The 23,744-nt window shown below is 40.2% G+C and overlaps 1 protein-coding gene across 3 annotated transcripts in view; it reads right to left on the bottom strand.

The window, feature by feature from the left end:
- The window catches only part of LOC122548398 (putative E3 ubiquitin-protein ligase HERC1), a 377,691-nt gene extending 354,147 nt beyond the window's left edge, over positions 1-23,544 (bottom strand). For 2 of the 3 annotated variants that reach the window (XM_043686981.2, XM_043687001.2), the window contains exon 1: positions 23,302-23,544. The gene's annotated coding sequence lies outside the window, so the exon portion shown is untranslated. The remainder of the gene's footprint in view (positions 1-23,301) is intronic. The other variant, XM_043686991.2, reaches the window with a different exon arrangement.
- Positions 23,545-23,744: the final 200 nt, after the last annotated feature.

Genomic DNA, 23,744 nt, shown 5'->3' with positions numbered 1-23,744 from the left:
GGTCCAAAGGATCCTTCCATGTGTGACAGACATTTACCTGTACTCCGACACATGTCACCTACAGTGTCCGTTGCTCTCAATGTGGTCTCCTCTGCACTGGGGAGATAGGACACTAACTTGCATCTGAGACACACACACACTAAACAACCCCACTGCCCTGTGGCGAAAACTTCAACTCCCTCTCCCACTACACCAAGGACATACATGCAAGTCCTGAACCTCCTCCACTGGCAAACTCTAGGCACCCAACGCCTGGAGGAAGAATGCCTCATTTTGCCTTGGGACCCTCCAACTACACGGGATCAATGTGGATTTCACCAGTTTCCCTATTCCTCCCCTCCCACCTTATCCCAGTTCCAACCTTCCGACTCGGCACTCCCATCTTGAACTGTCCTACCTGTCCATCTTCCATTGCACCTATCCGCTCCAGCCTCCTCTTCGACCGATCACCTTCACCCCCATCTTCATCTACTTATTGCATTCACAGCCACCTTCCCACCTCCCTCATGTCCCAACCTCCTCAGGCCACCCCTCCATTCCTGATGGAGAGCTTATGCTCAAAAAGTCGACTCTCCTGTCAAACACTAACTGTGATCAGAGAGGAAATTCCTCCTTGTTTGTCTTAAATGTGATAGCCCTTATTTTTAAATTGTGCACACATAGTTCCTCCACGAAAATGATGTTCCTCCTCAACATTGTCTCAGCTGCCCGATCAAAACCCTTTAGAATTTTGCATATTCAAATAAAATCACCTCTCATTCTTTTCAACTCGCTTACAGACCCTCGCTTAATCTTTCATCATAACACAATCCCCTTCATCTTAGCCTGGTGAACCTGCTCTGACTATTTCCTCAAGTAAGTAGATTAAGACAGTTCGCAGTACTTCAGGCACAGTAGCACCGGTATGATACTCTACTTTTGTACACCATCCCACTGCAACAAAGGCTAACGTCAAAACTTTGTAATTACTTTCTGTATTGGTCACCATCTGTCATGGTGGAATTCAAGCTGATGTCCTCAGAACATAAGCCTGAGGTTCAGGGTGACTCATAGTGATATTACTACTACGCTACTGCAGTCCCACTTAAACCAATGACCTTTTGCAGACTCTTTGTATCCTGCTCACGTGTTTTGTGTGGTACCTTTTTGAATGCTGCTTGGAAATTCAAACACACTACACTACATCTACTGGTTCCCCTTCATCAACTCTGTTACATTCTCCGACAACTTTGATGAATTTGTTAAATATAATTTCTCTTCCATGAAACATGTTCACTCTGACTGTGTTATGATTTTATAAATGTCCTGCTATTTTTTCCTTACTAATGTATTACAGTTTTGCCAAATGATGGTCAGTGCAACTGATCTATATAGCTTCCTACTTTCTGTTTCCCCACTGTCTCGAAAAGAGGTGTCACATTTCTGGTTTTCCAAGCACTGCAACCTTTTCAGAGTCTAGGGAATTTTAGAAGATATACAACCAATATATCCACTGTTCCTGTAGCCACATATTTTAAGACCCTAGGATGCAGGCTATCGTGTAAAAGGGATTTGTCAGTCTGTAGTTCCATTAGCATTCATTGTAGCTTCTCTTTAGTAATGATTGTTTTAAATTCCTCCCTCCTTATGCCTCAGTTTTCTATTATTTTCACAATGTTTTTTGATACTCTAAACAAAAGTACATCCCATTAAAAAAGAAAGACTCACAAAAAGAATGAAGTATCCCAGGACATTAAGAATTGTCTTAAAGTAAAAGATGCACAATGGTATAAGGATTGCTAGTAGGCAAAAGGTTTGGAAAATTTTCAAAACCAGAAAGAGATGAAAAAGAAACAAGAGGAAGAAAATGAGCATGTGAGAAAACTAGCCATTTCCTGGCTTCCAATGATCAATTCACTAGTCTCGACATCACATTTGCTGAGCTTATCTTTTTCATATGCCTATAGAAGTGTTTATTGTCTTTTCTTACTATTTTTCCAGGAAGGAAGGAGGAAGATATATGCTGAGAGTTGCAAAGCAAGGCTACAGTACTGAGTCGAGAGTGTGGTGCTGGAAAAGCACAGCAGGTTAGGCAGCAGGAAAATGGATATTTCGGGCATAAGCCCTTCATCCTGAATGAGTATTATGCATCAATGTTTATCAAGGAAAATTATGCTGAGAAAATACCATCAGAAACAGAAATGGTAAAGGTGACAGATGGGGTGAAAATTCAAATCAAAGTATATTCCCTCAAATGGGGAGGCAAAACAAACAAATCCAGCGTTCCCTGAATGAAAAAAGGTAGAAATTGATATTAGGAAGAATAAGTATGCTTATGACAGGTGTTAAGACAAGAAATACAATTGAGAACCAACAGAATTACTGAAAGTTTAGGAGAGGAGATGACAAAGCAAATAAGGTCAGTGCAATAAGTATAGGAGTTACTAGGAGCTGCCAGCCTGAGAAGGACCCTTTTATTCCCATTCTCTACAGGATTTACAAGGATGCAACCAGGATTGGAGAGTCTGAGCTACACGGAAAAGCTAAGTAGGCTGGGGCTATTTTCGTTGAAGCTTTGGAGGCTGAGGAGTGACTGTGTGAGTAGCCGAGGTCTTTTCCCCAGGATGGCAGTCCAAACTCGAGGGCATAGATTTAAGGTGAGAGGGGAAAGATTTAAGAGTGACCTATGGGGCAGTCTTTACACACAGAGGGTGGTACGAGGATGAAATGAGTCACCAGAGGAAATGATGGAGGCTGGTACAATTACAACATTATAAAAAGGCATCTTGATGGGTATACGAATAGGAAGAGTTTAGAGAGATATGGGTCATATGCTGGCAAATGGAACTAGGTTTATTTAGGATGTCTGGTCAGCATTGGACCAGAAGGTATGTGTTCGTGCCGTACATCACTATGACTCTATAAGAGAAACAAAGAAATGGAGAAAAGGCTAGCAGCTAATAAAAAGGAGTCCCAAATCCTTCCATGGTTCATTAGAACTTGGCCCAATAGCAAGGCCAATGTTTCAAGCATTCCAAGTAAACTCTGAAATCACAAAATCCACACACTGCAAAGAAATCAGCCAGGTGCTAATGATATTAGTGCAATGTAAAAGACAACAGATATTCTGCACAGACACCCCCAACAACTTATTCACCTAAAGTTTTGCCCAGACAGAAAGGGACCAGGTCTTGCTAGACAAAAAGTAACAGTAGTATGCCATCTAAATGTTTACTCATGTTTCAAACTATTAAGTGCATCTCTATGATTGGCCAGAACTATAGAAAGTTCCAGAAAACCATCTAAAAGATATGAAAACAGAGTTCACCTGCAGATCCCTCTCTAGGAACCATTCTTGGAATCATCTGAGGCTATGGTGGTCTCTTCAGAAGGCAGATGGCAAAGACCAACTGACCATCCAGAAAGAGAGAGGAGGAAAGCAGCTTCACACACACCCAGGGACCGAGCTACAGAAAAAGCAATTGCATAAAATTACAAGAGACTCAGGAAATGTTGTAACCTTAAAGGGCTAAATAGGCTTCGGGGTAGTATGATAAAATTATTGTAATTTTATTCCTAATAAAGTGGGATTATTTTGCTTTGGTACCAGCCAGTGTTCATATTGATTTGACTGCTTTGGTATTGTGGGACACCTGGGCAAATTCACTCATAATATTCTGGGCAGATTAGTCTGCAACTTGCTTAAATTGTAACAGACAAAATAATAAACAAGTGTTTATGGGTGAGTAGTGCTGATTAAAAACTAAATTGGGATTTACATGGAGTTAGGGGCATGGCTGAGATGTTAAATGAATGGTCTATAATTAAAACAGTCAGTTTAACTTCAGTGGTGGAGAAACTTCTAGAAACACTTATTCTGACTAGAATTAGCAGGCACAAGGAAAAAGCTGGGTTGATTAGGAAGAGTCAGCATGGATTTCTAAGGGGAAATTATCGGAGATTTTTCTGAAAAGAGGTAACATAAAGGCTCTGTAGTAGAAAGACAGCCCCCAGGTTGCGAACAGGTTCCTTTGAATCCGTGCACAAGTCAACTTGCATTCAAGTCAACACCCAATGCTGGCCAATATAGTCATTTAAAGTACAGGAAATGTTTATATATTGATACTTTAAAATTAGACCTCTGTGTGGGATTGTGTTTGCAAGTTGCATGTTTGTAAATTGGGGACTCCCTGATCATGGATTTCCTGAAGGCATTTGATACATAGAAACATAGAAAATGTGAATAGGAGTAGACTATGCAGCCCTTCATGCCTGTCCCACCATTTAATAACAGCATGGCTGATCATCTAACTCTGTACTCTGTTCCCACTTTTGCCCTATACTCTCTGATCCCTTTAGTCCTAAGAAATATATCTACCTGCTTCTTAAAAATATTCTTGAACATTTTCTGTGGCAGTGCCACACAACAGACTTGAGGAAAATTATAGGTCGTTATGTAAAAGGCAAAGTAGCAACCTGGATATAATATTGGTTTAGTGACAAATAACAGAGAATGATGGTAAATAGATATTCTTACAGCTGGAGGAAGGTTTATAGAGGAGTTTGTAAAGGTCAAGTTGAGGGAAAGGGCAAATACATGGCAGAATGAAGTATAATTTGGATATTATTATCTATATTATATATTACCATTATCTGGTGCAGTGAGACCTAGGTGGCCTCATACACCAGTCACTGGTAGTAAGCATATAGGTGCAGCAGCTGGTGAAGACAGCAAATGATAGGTTGGCTTCATTGCAGGAATAAAGTGCAGGAGCAGAGACATCTTGCTGCAGTTATACAGGGCTTGGTGAGGCCACCAAAAGTATTGTCTGCAGTTTTGGTTTCCTTATTTGAAAAAGAATGGCCTGGCTTGGAGGGAATGCGGTGAACCTGATTCTTGTAATGGCAGACTTATGAAGAGAAAGTTTGAATCTGTTAGGACTACGTTCACTGAGGTTTAGGAGAGTAAGGGGCCTCTTAGAAGTTCAACAAAACTAGACTGGGTAAATGCAGGAAGGATGCTTTCAATGACCAGCGAGTCCTAAACCAGGGGTCACAGTCTAAATATATGGAGAAGGCCATTTAGGGTTGAGATGAGGAGAAATTTCTTCATCCATAGGGTAGTGAGCCTGTGAAATTCTCTGCCACAGAAAGCAGTCAAGATTAAAATAATGCTTTGGGGAGAAAATGGGAACAGGGTACCGAATTGGATGATCAGCCATGATCAGATGGAATAGCAGAGCACGCTCAAAGGGCTGAACTGCCTACTCTTATTTTGACGTTTATGACTCAAGAGGAAAACTCTTTGCTGGTTGAATTCATACCCAGCATAAAAGATGATGGTTGTGGTAGATGGAGATCAGTCATCACAAGTCCAGGATTTCAATGCTGGTGTCAGAGTCCTACAGCACGGAGACAGGCCCTCTGGCCCAAATTGGTCCATGCTGATCAAAATGTCCATCCACACTAACCACATTTCCCGGATCATATCCATCTAAACTTTTTCTATCCATGTATTTGTTCAAATGTCTTTTAAATGTTGTCAATGTACCTTCCTCAGCCATTTCCGCTGGCAGCCCATTCCATGGGCGTACCACCTCTGTGTAAACAAAGTTGCCCATAAGGTTCCCTTTTACTCTTTCCCCTCTAACCTTAAACTGATGTCCTCTAGTCCTCGATTCCCCAACCAGGGGAAAAAGACTCCAAATGCATTCATCCAATACATGCCTCTCATGATTGTATACACTTCTATAAGACCTCTCTCCTATCCACACGCCCCCCCCCCCCCCCAACAATCTTCAATTTCCTATCTTTAAAGCAAAAAGTCGTAACTTGACCAACCTCTCCCTATAACTCAGACTGTCAAGCTGTGGCAACATCCTGGTAAATTTCTTCTGCACTCTTTCCAGTTTAATAACATCCTTCCTATAACAAGGTGACCAAAACTGAACATAATACTCCAAGTACGACCTCACCAATATCCTGTACAACTGCAACATAACATCCCAACTTCTACACTCAGTGCCCTGACTAATAAAGGCCAGTGTGCCAAAAAATACGTTCACTACCCTGTCTGTGACTGTACTTTTAGAGAACTGTGAACCTGAACTTCAAGATCCCACTACACGCCTTAAGGCCTTATGATTCAGCATGAAACTCCTACATTGATTTGACTTTCCAAAATGCAAGACCTCACTTACCTATATTAAACTCAATGTTGTGGCCATTTCGGAGACATGGAGAGAGCAGGGTGAGGAATGGATGTTGAAGGTTCCAGGGTTTAGATCTTTCATTAAGAACAGGCAAGGCAGTAAAAGAGGGGGAGGCATGGCCTTGTTAATCAAGGATAGTATAATGGTGGCTGAAAGAACTTTTGATAAGGTTTCATATACTGAGGTAGTGTGGGCTGAGGTTAGAAAGAGGAGAGGAGAGGTCACACTGCTTGGAGTTTTTTTTTTATAGGCCTCCACAGAATTCCAGGGAGGTGGAAGAGAGGATTAGCAAAATTATTCTGGGTAGGAGTGAAAGGAACAGCGTGGTCATTATGGGGGACTTTAACTTCCCCAACATTGACTGGAAATGCTATAACTCTAGTATGTCAGATGGATCAGTTTTTGTCCAATGTGTGCAGGAGGGTTTCCTGACATTGTATGTCGAAGGGCTGACAAGAGGGGAGGCTACTATTCGATCTGGTGCTTGGTAATGAAACAGGCCAGGTGTTTGATTTAGCTGTAGGTGAACACTTTGGAGAGAGTGACCATAATTCAGTCACGTTTACTTTGGCAATGGAAAGGGATAGGTACATGCCACAGGCCAAGAGTTATCGATGGGGCAAGGGCAATTATAATGCAATTAGGCAAGAATTAGGATGCATTGAATGGGGTAGCAAAATGCAGGGGATGCAGACAATGGAAATGTGGAGCTGGTTTAAGGAACAGATATTGTGTGTCTTTGATAGGTATGTCCCTGTCAGGCAGGAAGTGATAAGGTAAGGGAACTGTGGTTTACTGCAGAAATTGCATCTCTTGTTAAGAAGAAGAAGGAGGGTTATGTGTTGATGAGGCAAGATGGTTCAGATGAGGCGATGGAGAGTTACAGATCAGCTAGAAAGCATTTAAAGAGAGAGTTAAGAAGAGCAAAGAGAGGACACGAGCAAACTTTAGCAAATGGAATAAAGGAGAACCCTAAAGCTTTCTATAGGTTTGTGAGGAATAAAAGGATGATAGGGTAGGAATACGGCCAGTCAAAGACAGAAGTGGGAAGTTGAGTGTGGACCCTGTGGAGATCAGAGAGGTGCTGAATGAAAATTTCTCATTGGTTTTCACTCAGGAAAAGGAGAATATTGTAGAGGAGAAGAATGAGGTACAAGATATTAGACTAGAAAGGATCGAGGTTAGTTACGAACAGATGTTATCAATTCTAGAAGGAGTGAAAGTAGACAAGTCCCCTGGGCCGGATGGGATATATCAGAGGGTTCTCTGGGAAGCTAGGGAGGAGTTAACAGAGCCCTTGGCTTTGATATTTCAGTCGTCATTGTCTACAGATTTAGGAGCAGAGGACTGGAGGATTGGAAATGTTGTGCCCTTGTTCAAGAAGGGAGTAGAGATGATCCAGGTAATTATAGACCGGTGAGCCTTACTTCTGTTGTAGGAAAGGTTTTGGAAAGGATTGTAAGAGATAAGATTTATAATCATCGAGCAAGCAACAATTTGATTTCAGATAGTCAACACGGTTTCATCAAGGGCAGGGCAGGTCAGGTCTCACAAACCTCAGAGTTTTTTGAGAAGGTGACCAAGCATGTAGATGAGGGTAGGGCAGTTGACGTGGTATACATGGACTTCAGTAAAGCCTTTGATAAGGTTCCACATAGTAAGCTGCTGGCATGGAATTGAGGGTGATTTAGCAGTTTGGATTAGAAACTGGCTTTCTGAAAGAAGGCAGCGAGTGGTGGTTGATGGAAAATATTCAGCCTGGAGTCCGGTTACTAGTGGTGTGCCACAAGGATCTGTTTTGGGACCATTGCTGTTTGTCGTTTTTATAAATGACTTAGATGCAGGCATAGATGGATGGACTAGTAAATTTGCAGATGACACTAAAGTCGGTGGGAGTAGTGGGCAGTGTGGAAGAATGTTACAAGTTGCAGGGGGGCTTGGATAAACTGCAGAATTGGGCTGAGAGGTGACAAATGGAGTTCAATGCAGCTAAATGTGAGGTGATGCACTTTAAGAAGAATAAGAGGAAGGCAGAGTACTGGGTCGATGGAAAGATATTTGGGAGTGTGAATGTGCAGAGGGATCTTGGAATCCATGTACATAGATCCCTGAAAGTTGCCACCCAGGTGGATAGTGCTGTTAAGGCATATGGTGTGTTAGGTTTCATTCGTAGAGGGATTGAGTTCTGGAGGTGCATTATCATGCTGCAACTATACAAAATGCTGGTGCGGCCACACTTGGAATATTGTGTACAGTTCTGGTTACCATATTTTGGGAAGGATGTGGAAGCATTGGAAAAGGTGCAGAGGAGATTTACCAGGATGTTGCCTGGGCTGGAGGGAAGGTCTTAGGAGAAAAGGCTGAGAGACTTGCAACTCTCATTGGCAAGAAGGCGGCTAAGAGGGGATTTGATAGAAACATACAAGATGATCAGAGGATTAGATAGGGTAAACAGTGAAAGACGTTTTCCTAGGATGATGACGTCAGCTTGTATCAGAGGGCATAACTACAAATTGAGGGGTGATAGATTTAAGACAGATGTCAGAGGCAGGTTCTTTACTCAGAGAGTGGTAAGGGCGTGGAATGCTCTACCTGCTAATGTAGTCAACTCGGCCACATTATGGAGATTTAAACAATGGATGATTTTGGAATAGTGTAGGGGGACAAGCTGAGAATTGTTCACAAGTTGGCACAACAAGAGGGCCTTTTCTGCACGGCATTGTTCTATGTTCTAAACTCCATTTGCCATTTCTCGGCCCATTTCCCCAGCTGACCAAGGTCCTGTTGAAATTTCTGTTTCCTCACTGTCCACGATACCACCCATTTTAGTGTCAACAAACTTGCTAATCATCATTGTACATTCTATGCAAATCACTGATACCACACAGTAATGGGCCCAGCACCAATCAGTGAGGCACTCTGCTTGCCACAGGCCTCCAGTCCAACAGGTATCCTTCCACTATTACCCTCTGCTTCCTACTACCAAGCCAACTGTGTATCCAACTTGCGAGCTCACCCTGGATTCCATGTAATTTAACCTTCTAGAGCAACCTGGCATTTGGAACCCTATCAAAGGCCTTACTGATATCTATATAGATTACATCTACCGCCCTGCCCTCGTCAGCCTTCCTGGTTACTTCATCGAAGAACCCTAACAAATTTGTGAGGCACGATTTCCCATTCTCAGTCTTATAGATGGGTAGTAACATTGTCTTATACACGTGCCAAGCAATAATCAACTCTAACAAGATGGAATCTAACAATCACGCCGTTCACATTCAATGGCATTATCATCACTCAACACTCCACTATAATCAGCATTCTGAGGATTACCCTTGACCCAGAAACTGAACTGGTCTATCTACATAAATACTTTGGCTATAAGAGCAGGTCACAGGCTGGAAATTCTGCAGCAAATAATTCACCACCTGCCTCCTCAAAGCCTGCCCACCAGCTATAATGGGAGAATCGACGTTTTAGGCATAAGCCCTTCTTCAGGAATCTTTGTGATTCCTGAAGAAGGGCTTATGCCCGAAACATCAATTCTCCTGTTCCCTGGATGCTGCCTGGCCTGCTGTGCTTTTCCAACAACACATTTTCAGCTCTGATCTCCAGCATCTGCAGACCTCACTTTCTCCACCAGCTATAATGCACAAGTCAGGAGTGTGATGGAATATTTCCTGCATGTGTGTTGCTCCAACACTACATAAAAAAGGTGGACACCGTCCAGGAGAAAGCAGTCTGCTTGAATGACACCCCATCTAACATGTTCAATATTCCCTCTCTCTCCACTATCAACACTCAATGGCAGCAATGTACACCACCAATAAGATGCACTGCAACAACTTATCAAGGCTACCGAGATCACTTTCCAAACCCATGATCTCTACCATCTAGAAGAACAAAGTTCAGGATGTAGAAATCTATTTCTTTCCTGGGTCAAAATCCTGGACTTTCCTCCTTTAAGGCATTGAGGGTGCACTAACACTGTACAGACGCTAGCAGTTCTAGAAAATATCTCACCATTGCTTTCAGGGCAATAAATTCTGGCCTGGACAGGGACATCCACCTCCCACTGTTATGAAGATGTGGATGTCCTGTACCTTTAAAGAGAGTTAAAAGCTAGCAGAACTACCTGACCGCACCAATGTTCTGACTAAGGTAAAGTGGTCCAGCAGCTAGGATAGTTGGTCACCAGATAAAAACAAATTTAATTAGGCCAAATCAACATAAATGATACCCCAAAGAAAACCAAACTCCAATCAAATGTAGTATATTGACAATATTAAAAGCCAATGACAAAATCCAAAGCTCTGGCGATATAAGACCAAGAAAAATTGAACAGTTGGGAGAGAACTGTCAAAAGACCAACAGATGTAGGCTGCTAGTCTAGAGAAGGAGTTTGCACAGAGAGAAAATAAAACAACTCCAACCTGGAGAGCAAATCTACAGAAGATTTGACAGTTGGCTGGTTTTGAAAATTGAATTTTTTGGTGAATCTTCTCGGGGTTTCATCGGACTAGTATTATTAGAAGAGGAAAGTAAAATATTGTTTAGAAGGAATTGTCAATAGTTGGTAGTTAATTATTTCTTAAAGTGTAACAGAATAAAGTTGTTAATTTGTTTTTACTTAAATAGTTCTTGGTCTCTCTAATTTTCAGAGATTGCTGCTCAGGATAAATCTTTTCTGTGTGCTGGTTTAAATTAAGCAGAGGGTTTACCCATGTCATAATACCATGAATACAAAGTACATGTAGAGTGGTACCAGAGATTTCAATAATGGCAAACGTTCCACCTTTATTCCAAAAAAGGGTGTAATGATATTTCTAATAAACTAGAGGCTGATCAGTAGAATGCAAAGTTTTAAAAATAATAATGCAAAGAAACAAAATCAACAAGCACTTTGAGTATGGAGTTTGATTCCTTAAGGACAGCAAACAAATTTGAAAAAGGCAAATCGTTTTTGATTAATTAAATTGAATTTTTAAAATGAGGGAACAGAAGTTCAAGAAAGTAATGCAATGAATATTGACTGCATAGATTTTAAGAAAATGTTTGACAAAGTTCTACATAAAACCATCAGGGAAAGCAAAGATTAGCATCAACTTGAATAACAAGATTGGATTAAGGATATTAAAACCATGAATCACAGTGAATGGTTGCTTCTTAATACGGTAAAAGTGGTGCTCACCTAGGAACACTGCTTAAATGACTTGGATATTGGAATATATAGTACAATAGTTTGAAAACTTGCCAATGATACAAACCCAGGAGGGGTGGTAAACTACAAATGGTAGTAATGGAGTATGGAGTCTAAAACTAGAGTGGGAAGGGAAAGATTTAAAGGGACCCGAGGGGCAACTTTTTCACGCAAAGGGTGGCACATGTATGGAATGAAATGCCAGAGGAAGAGGTGAAGGCTGGTATAAAAACAACATTAAGAAGTCATCTGAATAGATGAATGAAAACAGAGGGTTGAGAGAGTAGGACAAATGCCAGCAAATGGGACTAGATCGGTTTCGGACATCCAGTTGGTGCAGACGTGTTGGACCAAAGGATCTGTTCCTGAGCTGTATAACTCTAGTACTCTATTATGCTTGAATCAGGTGCCATTAAGATCATTGACCAAAAACTGAATTAAGCCAGCCCTATGCATATTGTGACAAAAGCAGGTCACAGATAAACACTCATCTTCGATCTCCCCAAAGGGTGTTCACCATCAATAGAGTCACAAGAAGGATGTCTTGCGTCAATGTTTGCAGCTCCAATGACAGTTAAGAAGCTAGACATCATTCAGGTCAAAAACATACAATGTTCAAACCTCAGTCACCAACATACAGTGGCAGCAATGTGTACCAACCACAAGATGTAACACATCAATTCATGCAGACTCCTATGACAGAATCTTCTAAGCCACAATTTTTACCACTTAGGCAGCAAAGGCATAGGAATACCATGACCTGCAATTTCCCAGCTAGCCGTACACCATTCTGGCTTGGAACTAAGGACAGGCAATACATGCTGGTCGAGCTTGCCATGAAAGAACAAAAACAAATATAGGAATAAGTGGATAATTTTCAGGTTGGCAAGTTGTGACTATCAGTGTACCACAAGGATCAGTGCTTGGGGTACCAACTGTTCACAATCTATATCAATAACAAGAATTTGGTTATTAAATGTAATATTTCCAAGATTGCAGACGATGCAAAGCAAATAATTTTGGAATAGTAGACCATGCAGCGGTCAAGCCCACTACTGCTCCTACACAAAACTAACCTGGGAACACGAGTTTTTTTGCGGATGATTTAAAGAGGCTTCCTGGGAGTTTGGACAGGCTGGATGAGTGGGCATGTGAACAGCAAATGGAATATAATATGGATAAATGGGAGGTTATCCACTTTGGCAGGATGAATGACGGTGCACGGTATTTCTTATACACTTTCCAACCTCCCTCTCTTTATGCCCAAAGGGATTTGGTGCCTTTGTTCATAACCTCACATGCAGATACAGGCAATTCAGAACTCAAAATAGTTTGCTTGCGTTCATCACATATGTTTGAGCATTGCAATAAAGATATCTTGCTTTAATTATACAGTTCATTCCCTGGGATGGAAAACTGTCCAGAGAACGGAGAAGAAGTTGACATTCTCTGGCATTTAAAAAAAAATCAGAGCATTCTTAGTGAAGCATACAAACTTTTTAAAAAGCTGGACAGAGCGGCACACAAAGAATATTTTTCCTGGCTTTCTAGGAAAGACAGTCTTAGAATAACAGGTAAGCAATTTAGGATGGAAATGAGGTATTTCTTCAGTTAAATGATAGTGAATCTTTGGAGCTCATTTCCTCAGAGAGCTATGGAAGCTCAGTCAGTGAGTAAGTTCAAGATAGAGATCAAAGGATGTCTGAATACTCATGACATCAAGGGATATAGAGAGCACAGAAAAATGGCTTTGAAGTAGACGATCAGACATGATCTAGAATGGCAGAACACACTCAAAGACCGATCAACTTGCTCCTGCTTCAGCATACCTAAATATAAAAAGCTATGAAGAAAATTGACAAAACTAAACTAAAATGAAAAATAAAAATTGTTTTTCACCCTAAAACAAACCTACACAAAACATGTTATCAGGAGGCTATTGGAATCATAAATGGGTCTTAGACTGTGGTTAGGCGATGGCCGAGTACGATTATTGTTAGACTATTAACCCAGAGACCCAGGTAATACCTTGGTTTGACAGCAGCGTGTATTCTCAACTCACTCAGGCTCCTTCAACAACAAACTCAAGACCTCTACCACACAGAAGCAGCAGATTCATGGGAACACCATTCCTCCAAGTTTACTTTAAACCATACATTATCCCAACATAGAACGACATTGCTGTTCCTTCACTGTTGCTGGGTCAAAATCCTATCTTTTCCTCACAGCATTATAGTTGCATAACAAAGAATGATAAGATTAAAGTGTACTATGTGATCCAACGACTGGCAGGATTATTATCACGAGAATTGGTCAAAGGAAAATCTAAATATTTCTATGTATGCCTCAAAGTCAATAAACTCTTGTAATGACCTTTGGAAAACTCTTAGATATGCAGTATATGCAGTAGGGAATCTAAATAATTTAAAAAAGGGCTTGAAAGTTACTCCAACCAAAACCAAACCTTGAAAACTTTCACATATGTACTGCCAATACCCAACTATGCCTCACTTCTACCTAGGGGCGTAGTCAAGTTGGGGTTGATCAAGTTGAGGTGGCATTATCTTTTACACGTGACAATTTTTACAGAAGTATTTATAGCATGCATTTTTGTTTTAGATCTTTCAAATTAGCGGGAAAAGTCTACTGCTATTATTCTATTCCAGTCTGACAATTTTAAACATATATCACCCCATTATGTCCTCTGCTGGAATGCAAACACCGCATGTTTCCCACCTGTCATATTTGTATTTCCTTATAACAGCCTAGTAAACCTATACTAGCTCTAACTTTCTGATAGTGTGCAATGCAAAACTGGACACATTTTCACAACTGTGGTTTTATGAAAGTTTTATACAGATTCACTTTTATATTCAATGGGATAAACACATCGGAGAGCAGATGCAAGACAAAAAGAGGCAAATCAATATGCTGCAATGTCCTGACAAATGAACATCTGTGAAATACCAGGAAACTTAATCTTTGACAGACAATGCTGTAATCTTCCAGCTCTGTGCAAATGAATGTAGCAGTCACAGAATATCTCAGACTCTGAGCAACAGATAAATCATCAAGAAAAATTGTGTGCAAGATATTTTAATACCTGGATGACTGCACAACGGATTCTCAAATTATCTCTCCTAACCACCCAACTCAGCCTGCCCCACCTCAACTTGATCAACCCCAACTTGACTACGCCCCTAGGTAGAAGTGAGGCATAGTTGGGTATTGGCAGTACATATGTGAAAGCTTTCAAGGTTTGGTTTTGGTTGGAGTAACTTTCAAGCCCTTTTTTAAATTATTTAGATTCCCTACAGTGTGGAAACAGGGCCTTTGGCCCAACAAGTCCACACCAACCCACTGAATAGTAACCCACCCAGACCCATTCCCCTACTCATGCACCTATCACTATGGGCAATTTAGCATGGCCAATTCACCTGACCCGCACATCTTTGGAGTTTGGGAGGAAACCGGAGCACCCGGAGGAAACCCACGGAAACATGGGGAGAATGCACAAACTCCACGCAGACAGTCGCCCGAGGCTGGAATTGAACCTGGATCCCTGGCGCTGCGAGGCAGCAGTGCTAACCACTGAGCCACCACTGTGCCGCCCGCTGTTTCTCTGCAGTCAGGAGAAGGGATTATTCCTCATCCCCAAATCTCACTCAATATTGTGTTTTCCAGGAGCCAAATATACAAAAAGCAGTCGAGAAAATAATCCATTCTTCTTTACTCTCCCTATTTAAACAAAGCAATTCAACTCAGATCACGAATTTTGGGATGAAGGAAATCATACATTCAATACTATTTCTGTGATACACCATACTGGTGGCTTCAGGGCATTTAGTGAAAATAAATATTGCATCCATGCAAAATACTAATATTTTTGCAATAAGCAACACACTGACTCAGAGTTTTACTTATTTGTTGTTTAACAGGAGTATCGCTGATGAGGTCAGCATTTCTTACCAATCTCTAGCTGCCCTCAAAAAGATGTAGCAAACAGGATTCTGGAGAAATTCCTGTGGAAGGAAATGCAGTGAACATTCCAAGTTTGATATGATTCTTCCTCAGACTCACAAAGATGATATTGAGCAAGTTATTCAATAATTGCAGTTCATGCAATATATGTACATCCACTCAGGGTCCAAAGGAGAAATCATGTGCCTGAGTGCTTTTGCTGTTTCCAGTTCCCTATTTCCAGTTGTTATTCAAAACAAGAGCACTGGCCACTTGGCCAGATTGGCTGCTTTGGACCAACAATCCTGATTACAAGTTACTCGTTAAATGAGCGTGGACATCCCAGTGGCACAGACCCCAGTGATTACGACCATTTCCAACCTCTTCTGCCAGGCCCTACATTCACAGTGCCGTTAAATAGGGAATTCTACGATTAACTTAATGACCACATTTTTTGAGACTTCAGTCAACAGTACATAGTAACTAAAATTCTTACACTGATAAAAATAAAAACCTATGAGTGCCAAAAATATGAAAAAATGGCAGATGAATGCATGCAAGAGATCTGACATGAGAAAGGTTAGGACAATTCTGGTGAAGAGTTTCAAATTAAAAGCCTTTTCATTTATTCAGTGCTTTCATGGCCACTAGACATTCCCAAGTAATTTACAACCAATGAAGGTACTTTATAAATTAAGTCAATGTAGTAATGCAAGGAATATATTTGCCAATTTGTACAGAACAAACTGCCACATACTGCAAATTGACAATGATCAGATAATCTATTTTCGTGACATGAGCAGAGGAACAGTGTTTCAGACTCCATGAGAAACTCTCCTGTTGTACTTCAAAGAAACGGAACTGGATTTTTTTTTACATCCACTGATGTGGCACTCAAGGCCTCAGTTTAATATCTCATCCAAAAAAGAGAAGACATCTTTGATGCATCACTCCTCCCCAGCACTGTATCAGAGTGCCAGCCTAGATTTTATACTCAATAACTGGAATAGGAGGACCTTAACTCACAACCTTTTGACTCAGGGACAAGAGTGCTACGAAATGAGTCATGGTTGACTTCTTGAAAATGGATTAATTTACTGATGATAATTAACCTGCAACATACCTGAGACAGAAATTCTGTAGTCTTGCTTCTTCTAAACTGAAGAACTTTATTCTTCTGCTCTGAAGTCAGATCAAAACTAATGACTTTGATCTGTTTATTCCACCTGCCATAAACTCAACCATGTAAACACCTAGCATTAACACAACAGAGGGTAACTGCAATAATATGATCTCTCATCAATTAGGTCACTAATCCAGAAAGATATTTTGATGTCTTAAAATGACTTCACAGAACTGGCCAAAATATGCTTTTATTTTAAAATCCAACTTTCAAGTATTGAAAATGTTATTTTCGACTCTTTGGAATTGTGAAGACATCAGCAATGTCATGCACATCCCTTTATGGGATAAACATCTGGAAACAATAAGCAGCATAATCTATTGCATTGGTAAAATTAACTATGAAATCATGAGAAATGACCCCCAGAAAAATGTACATGGCACCCAATATATGAGAATAAGAGGTGACTGGGTTGAAATTCTAAGATAATATCAATGAAAGAAACATAAGTTGTGAGACATCACATTTTAGAAAAGATAAAGGCTTTTGAGAAGGCACAGAACAAAATGGAGAAGCTGAAGCTGATCTCCTTAGAAATAGTTGACAATATATTTAATAAAGATGCCCAAGATCATGAGGGATCTGCACAGGATGAAGAGAGAAACTGACCCTAATGATGAAAATGTCATAAAGGTTCTCAGCTCCCTGACATCTTTGCAGGAGTACATCTGAGTAATAGCCAGGGTTAGAGTGGTGCTGGAAAAGCACAGCAGTTCAGGCAGCATTCGAGGAGCGGTAAAATCGACGTTTCGGGCAAAAGCCCTTCATCAGGAATACACACTCTAATCTAGACTCTGGTTTCCAGCATCTGCAGTCCTTGTTTTTATCTCAGTAATAGCCAGGCCCAACCATCTTCAGGTACTTTCTCAATGATCTTCCCTCCATCATAAAGTCAGAAGTGGTGATGGTCACAAATGATTACACAATGTTCAGCATCATTTACGATATTCAGATACTGAGGCAGCCCATAACCAAATGAAACAATAATTGGATAATATCCAGGCTTGGGCTTACAAGTGACAAGTAACATCCATTCCACATAACTGCCAGACAATGACCATCTTTATCAAGACATAATCTAGTCATCACTCTATGATATTCATGGCATTATAAATACTGAATCGCCCACTAATCAATATCCAGTATCTATTGTTCAGAAACTGAACTGGACTAGCCATGTAAATTCAATGGCTTCAAAAGCATGCCAGAGGCTAGGAATCCTGCAGCAAGTAACTCACCTTCTGACTCCCAAAGCCTGTTCACCAGTCACAAAAAAGTCCAAATCATGAGTACATTCCCCACATGCCTGTTTGACAGCAGCTCCAACAACGCTCAAAAGGCTTGACACAAAGCAAGTCACTTGATTGGAATCACATCTACTTTCAACACAGAGGTAAAAGTATATATTATCTACAAGATGCACTGAAGCAATTCACCAAGGCAACACCTTCCAAACCCACAACTACTGTCATCTCAAAGGACAAGGGCAGCAGATATATGGGAATACCCCAACATGTAAATTTCTCTTTTATATTTCCATATCAGAATGGTGACTATTACAGACTTTCCAGTTTTGATTGTCCAATGGTATCGTGAGTCTACCTACAGCAATTGGATTGCAATTGTTCAAGAGGCAGCTCATCACCACTTTCTCAAGTGCAAGTAGGGAGGGCCAATAAATGCTGACCTAGCCAGCAACATTCACATCCCATGAGTGATTAAAAAGAACCAAAACTGACTTAATATAAAAATAAAAACCTAAAGAACTGCAGATGCTGTAAATCAAAAACAACAATAAATATTGCTGGAAAAGCTCAGGGGGTTTGGCAGCATCTGTGCAGAGAAATCAGAATTTCAGTCCAGTGACCCAGTTCTGAGGAAGGGTCACTCGACTCAACCCAAAACGTTAAACCCGATTTCTCTTCATAGATGCTGCCAGGGCTGCTGAGCTTTTTCAACAATTTCTGTTTCTGCAATTGATCTAATATAATTGCTAAAGAACAAAGGTGACTTCAGGAAACCTTTGTAAGTACAGCAAATGGTAGGATCTGGAATGCATCAACAGAGTGTGGTGAGGGAGATTTAAATCAAGCTTGTCAAAATAAACTAGATAAGCTTTTGATGAGAAAGAAATGTCAGCACTTCATGTAATGGACAAGGGAGCAGGAGTAGCTGATTTGCTCTTGCATGCAGCTTGCACATATTGGTGGGCAAATGGCCACCAATCATTCCAACAAATTATCAGAGATCCTACATTCTAACAAATATACCATGTATCATTGCCTGCTGAACAAAGATTGAATAACATTAAATCCACATTGACATCACAAATAACTAATAGCTTTATGCTCTTAAACCTTGTGTACTAAAGAGTTCTCCCATTTAAATCAAAGAAATAAGATGCTTTAAGAGTTGGTGGGAAAATAAAAAGGTTATTTTTATGAAATTAAGAAGTAGTTAAACTGAATTGTGAACCTAGTGAATTTGCTGTACTTATTTGGAATTCAAATGAAATGTTACATTCAAGGTAAATCTTTAAAAGAATACAATAACCCAAGTGTAAAATAAAAGACTATATCTGTCCTCCTTATTGTTAGCCATTGTCATGCATTTTTAAAAACTTAATCAATTAATTGTAGCCAAATTTATTGTGTTGAGAGAACATTGAAGAGTTCCATTTATTAGTGCTGGGAGATGTATTAATTATCTCATTAAATCTCAGTATCACACAGGCCGAAGATTAAACTGTTGGTACAAATTACTGATGTCTAAAAATCTTAAAAATTAATATAATCTTTAGATCTCACCAATTTATCTCCCTGCAGAAACCAAAGGGGCAAAAGGTTGCCTAGTCACTGAAGGGGAAGGAGGAGCAGGCGAAACTGTTTTCACCTACTAACTACATCTAACAACTGACTATTCTCATATGCATTTCAAAGCTAGTACATTTGATTCTAATTAAATGCCCACTTTATTATTAAATATGACAAACTACCAAAGATGACATAATAGAGTATCAGCAATTTTCCAAACTAAATTGCTAAAAAGAAAATTCTGTTTCATTAAACAACATGTCTTTATCACAACTGTTTTTAAGGGTTGCTATTTTCTAATCTAATACATACAGGAACTTTGATCATTGATAATCTCGTACAGAAGCGTTCCATGAAAGAAATAGTGCATCCAGAATAGATAAGGGCAAGCAAGTACAGGCAAGGCAGGCAATTATTGCTCATTCATCTAGAAAATTCCTCAGCTCACCACATTCTAAACATGGTATCTAACTGAATCCATATTTTTGCCTCTATTTAGAAGAGTAGATCAACTGCATTTTAAGAATTTCCTGAGACTGCACCCAAACTTATTCTATATTTCATTTTATGAATGAGAAATAAGTTGTGAAATCTTTCTTTGCAAATGAATCAACTGAATTAAGGATTATTTGCACTGACAGCCCTGTAGTCCAAAATACGACTTCCTCCTTGTGGATACAGTCTGAACTCCTCATACTTTCATGTTCCATGACCAACAATTCACTTGCTTTGTTGCCAACAATATCTCAAGCTAACTGGTTCTTTAATAAAATTCATGAAAAGTGGGAAAGTGTTTATCACTGATGTTAATTTAGAGTTATTCAGGATAAGACAAAATATAAACAAATAATAAATTTGCATTCACACTGAAGACATAGCAAACATTATGCGCAGGTAAAATTACCAATACTGTATAGCAGCAAAGAAAAACTGCAAATGATTTACTAGAAAGTTACAATGTTAAAAGCTTGTGTAATTAATGTTCTAACTTACAAGTACAATGGGATCTTATTTACATGATCTTCCTTACATACAGATGAGGAAGGACACGACTTTGACTGGGACAACACATCCATCCTGGGACAAGCCAAACAGAGACACGCACAAGAATTCCCAGAAGCATGGCATTTCAACCGGACCTCTATCAACAAAAACATCAACTAGGGCCCCATCTACCAGCTTCTGTGAAAAAGAATAGGAAATGACACCACCAACCCAAGGAAACCTAAACACATCAACAGAAAGCAGGTCATAAACCAGTGCTTCACTGGAGGCTCACTGATGGTGTTACCTAGTATGGTGATGAAATGTCTGAAAATGAACCTTCCAGCTCAGCAAGCAAACCTACATCCAGCACCGTGTCTGCGTGGGTTTCCTCCGGGTGCTCCGGTTTCCTCCCACAGTCCAAAAATGTGCAGGTTAGGTGAATTGGCCATGCTAAATTGCCCGTAGTGGTAGATGTAGGGGAATGGCTCTGGGTGGGTTGCTCTTTGGAGGGTCGGTGTGGACTTGTTGGATCAAACTGTAAGTAATCTAATCTAATCTAATCTAATATAATCTAAAAACCTCAACCTGAGCTACAAATCCTCTCAAAACTCACATGAAATTTTCAAAAATTGCTTTCTAACCAAAAACTGTTGTTTTAATAGTTAAATGAAAATTACACAAACCTCTAGTATTAGAAACACAATGTTATGACAGTATACCTTTCTGAAAGAACAACTTGCATAGAAAATCAGAAGCACTGATATACCATTTTGGAAAATAATTTTAATCTGCTACAGTAGATATTTTTAAATCCACCTGCTCAGCTATGTTACAATACACCTCAGTAACAGACTTGAATCCAGGCCTTCTCGTTCAGAGGTAGGAACACTATCACTGCAGACAGGAGACAAAATCTGCTACACTAAAATTACAACAAAACATGATTCTTGACAAGAACTTTCAGTTCACCGACACCAAATGGTTTTATTATTCACTAAATAAGATTACACTCAGTTATAAATGTAATACCATATATTATCTGAGAAACTGGGATGAGTTTTTTTTATTAGTAATTGAATCATACCAAGCTGAAGATTTCCTGGAAAATAGTCACAGACAGTATCTTCAATAAGAAGAAACAGACTACAATCACAGCACACAGAAAGTCTTACTCTTATATTGCATCTGTGTACAAAGTGCTTCAATTAATGTTGAATTAATTTGAAACGAACAAATGGATTAAGGCGGCAAAAATGGTGGCCATAATGTGCTAAAAAGAAAACAGCATTAAGATGAATAGCAAATTGTTCTGTTTTATTGAAGTTACTTCAGCAGAATCAATATGATTTTATGATCATGATCATATTGAATGGTGGTGCAGTCTCGAAGGGCAGAATGGCCTACTCCTGCACCTGTTGTCTAAAACTCCTTGTATCCCTCTACACACTGAATGGAGACCCCAGTAATAAATTTCATCTCTATGCTCTAGAACAAAGATAAAAAGTTTCTAGAAAACATATGAAACGAAGTTGGCAACTTTGATGCCAGAATTTTACATTAAACCAATTTGCATTTTTTTACTACACTTAACAGCATCCTTCAATTTTCAGGGCAATAGTGTTCCACGAAAACACAATTTGTCACTTATAAATTTCAAAATTATACACTGCACATATATTTTAAAATTACCCTGTGATCATTCCAAAGGCACTACAACCAAAATGTTTGATAAATAGCACATTTGGCCGCAATCAAATACTAAGAAAATCAAGGATAGTCAATTCAGATCCCTTCCTGAAATATTCATGACAGGAAATACAATGAATGTGCAGAAACATACGAACGTGCTCTGTCATGTGAACATCATGAATGATATATACTTGTAAAAATTAAACACATCATGCTCATTATGGTCATTCTTATCAAAGACTTCACTGATAATTTTTTTTGAACCTTTAGCATTGCAGTAGATGTGTTGTTATAGTGTAATTAGAAGTGGATTGTCAGCAAAATTACTACTATTAAACAGCAGCCAGACAGATGTTCAAAACATTATTTTGTTTCTGGAAAAAAAAGCTTTTAAGAGAAAGATTTACATAAATTGTGAGGGAAAGGCATTGTTTTTCAGCAAAATACTGACTATTGATCAAAGCAGTGCACAGGCAGATCTAACAGTGAGAGGGACCAATTGCAAACATGATAAATTACAGGACCAGGGCGTGTCACGTCATCTCACATGCTAACAGGTTACAGTATTAAAATCAAAGGTAGCATTATCCATCTTCTTCAATAACCATGCAAAGATCTAAAAGTAGCCCATGTCCTTTGGATAATCGGGTAAAAGTGCTCATGCCAGATGTTCAGCCTCCAGCAAAAATGTAAAAATCAAAACGAGTTATTACATTTGTCATCTGAAAATTGATTTTTAATCTGCACTGTTACTCAAAAAAAAAGTATCGGGTAAACTTGACGTATAAGTCCCATACATTAATCCACGCACAGCTGCTCCTTAAATAGAAAAATTATATGTTTTATGAACTGCCCTGCAATGGATAAAACGTAATAAGTGACATTTCCAAAAGAGCTCTGCAGTGCTCCCAATCTGATTTCTGACAGAGTTGCAATCATACCCCAATACCTTCCAAAGGGAGTTTTATTATGAAGCATCATCAGCTCGAATAACTCAAATACATTTTTAAAATGCTTGTTTGTTTGTTTTTTTTTTAAGCGACACAACCCGGCCTGTCACCTGAGGATGATAATCCGATCAACCCAAGCCTGTCACTCACACTGAGGTCAAAGCCGGTCTGGGTGGTGGAGTGGGGAGTGTGGGTCCCAGGCAGAGGGCCTACATGAGAACAGCCTCCCAGGCAGCCAGCCAGCCAGTCCCCAGGGTGTGTGAAAACGCCAGCCCAAGTCTCATCACAAAGCGGCCCCTTCTCAGCAGCAGCGCCGGCACGCTCCTACCTCGAACCGCTGCCACACAGAATGTTACTGTAAACGAGTAGCGGCTAACCGCGCCGACGACTCCACTGATTCACCCAAGTCCCCCGCATGCGGGCCGACTGTCCGCCCTTTCGCTGTCGCTGTGGTAACGGCGAGCGACTCGGCCTCGGACCCCGCTGCGACTCCACACTGAGTGGCTTCAGGCGCTGAGCAGCCACCGCCTCCTGACCTCCGCCATTGGTTGTCACAGCACCGATTGTTGCCACAGCACAATGGGCCTCCCCGCCCCCACACGCAAAAACGAGACGCTGATTGTGACGCCATCGCGTCCACCTGACTCCGCCCACCATCCCAAACCCGGAAGAGGTGAGAGGCATGCGTATATCTGTCTCCCTTGTTCCTCCTGTCTCTGGGCATATACTGCGGTGTGTTCAGGTTGTTGCGAAATGCTCCTCTAATTGGCG

This window comes from Chiloscyllium plagiosum, unplaced genomic scaffold, assembly GCF_037043375.1.
Source record: "Chiloscyllium plagiosum isolate Xiang-an unplaced genomic scaffold, Cpla_swu_hap1 HiC_scaffold_1, whole genome shotgun sequence".
Taxonomy (NCBI): Eukaryota; Metazoa; Chordata; class Chondrichthyes; order Orectolobiformes; family Hemiscylliidae; genus Chiloscyllium; species Chiloscyllium plagiosum.
This window is presented reverse-complemented; position numbering and strand designations above follow the sequence as displayed.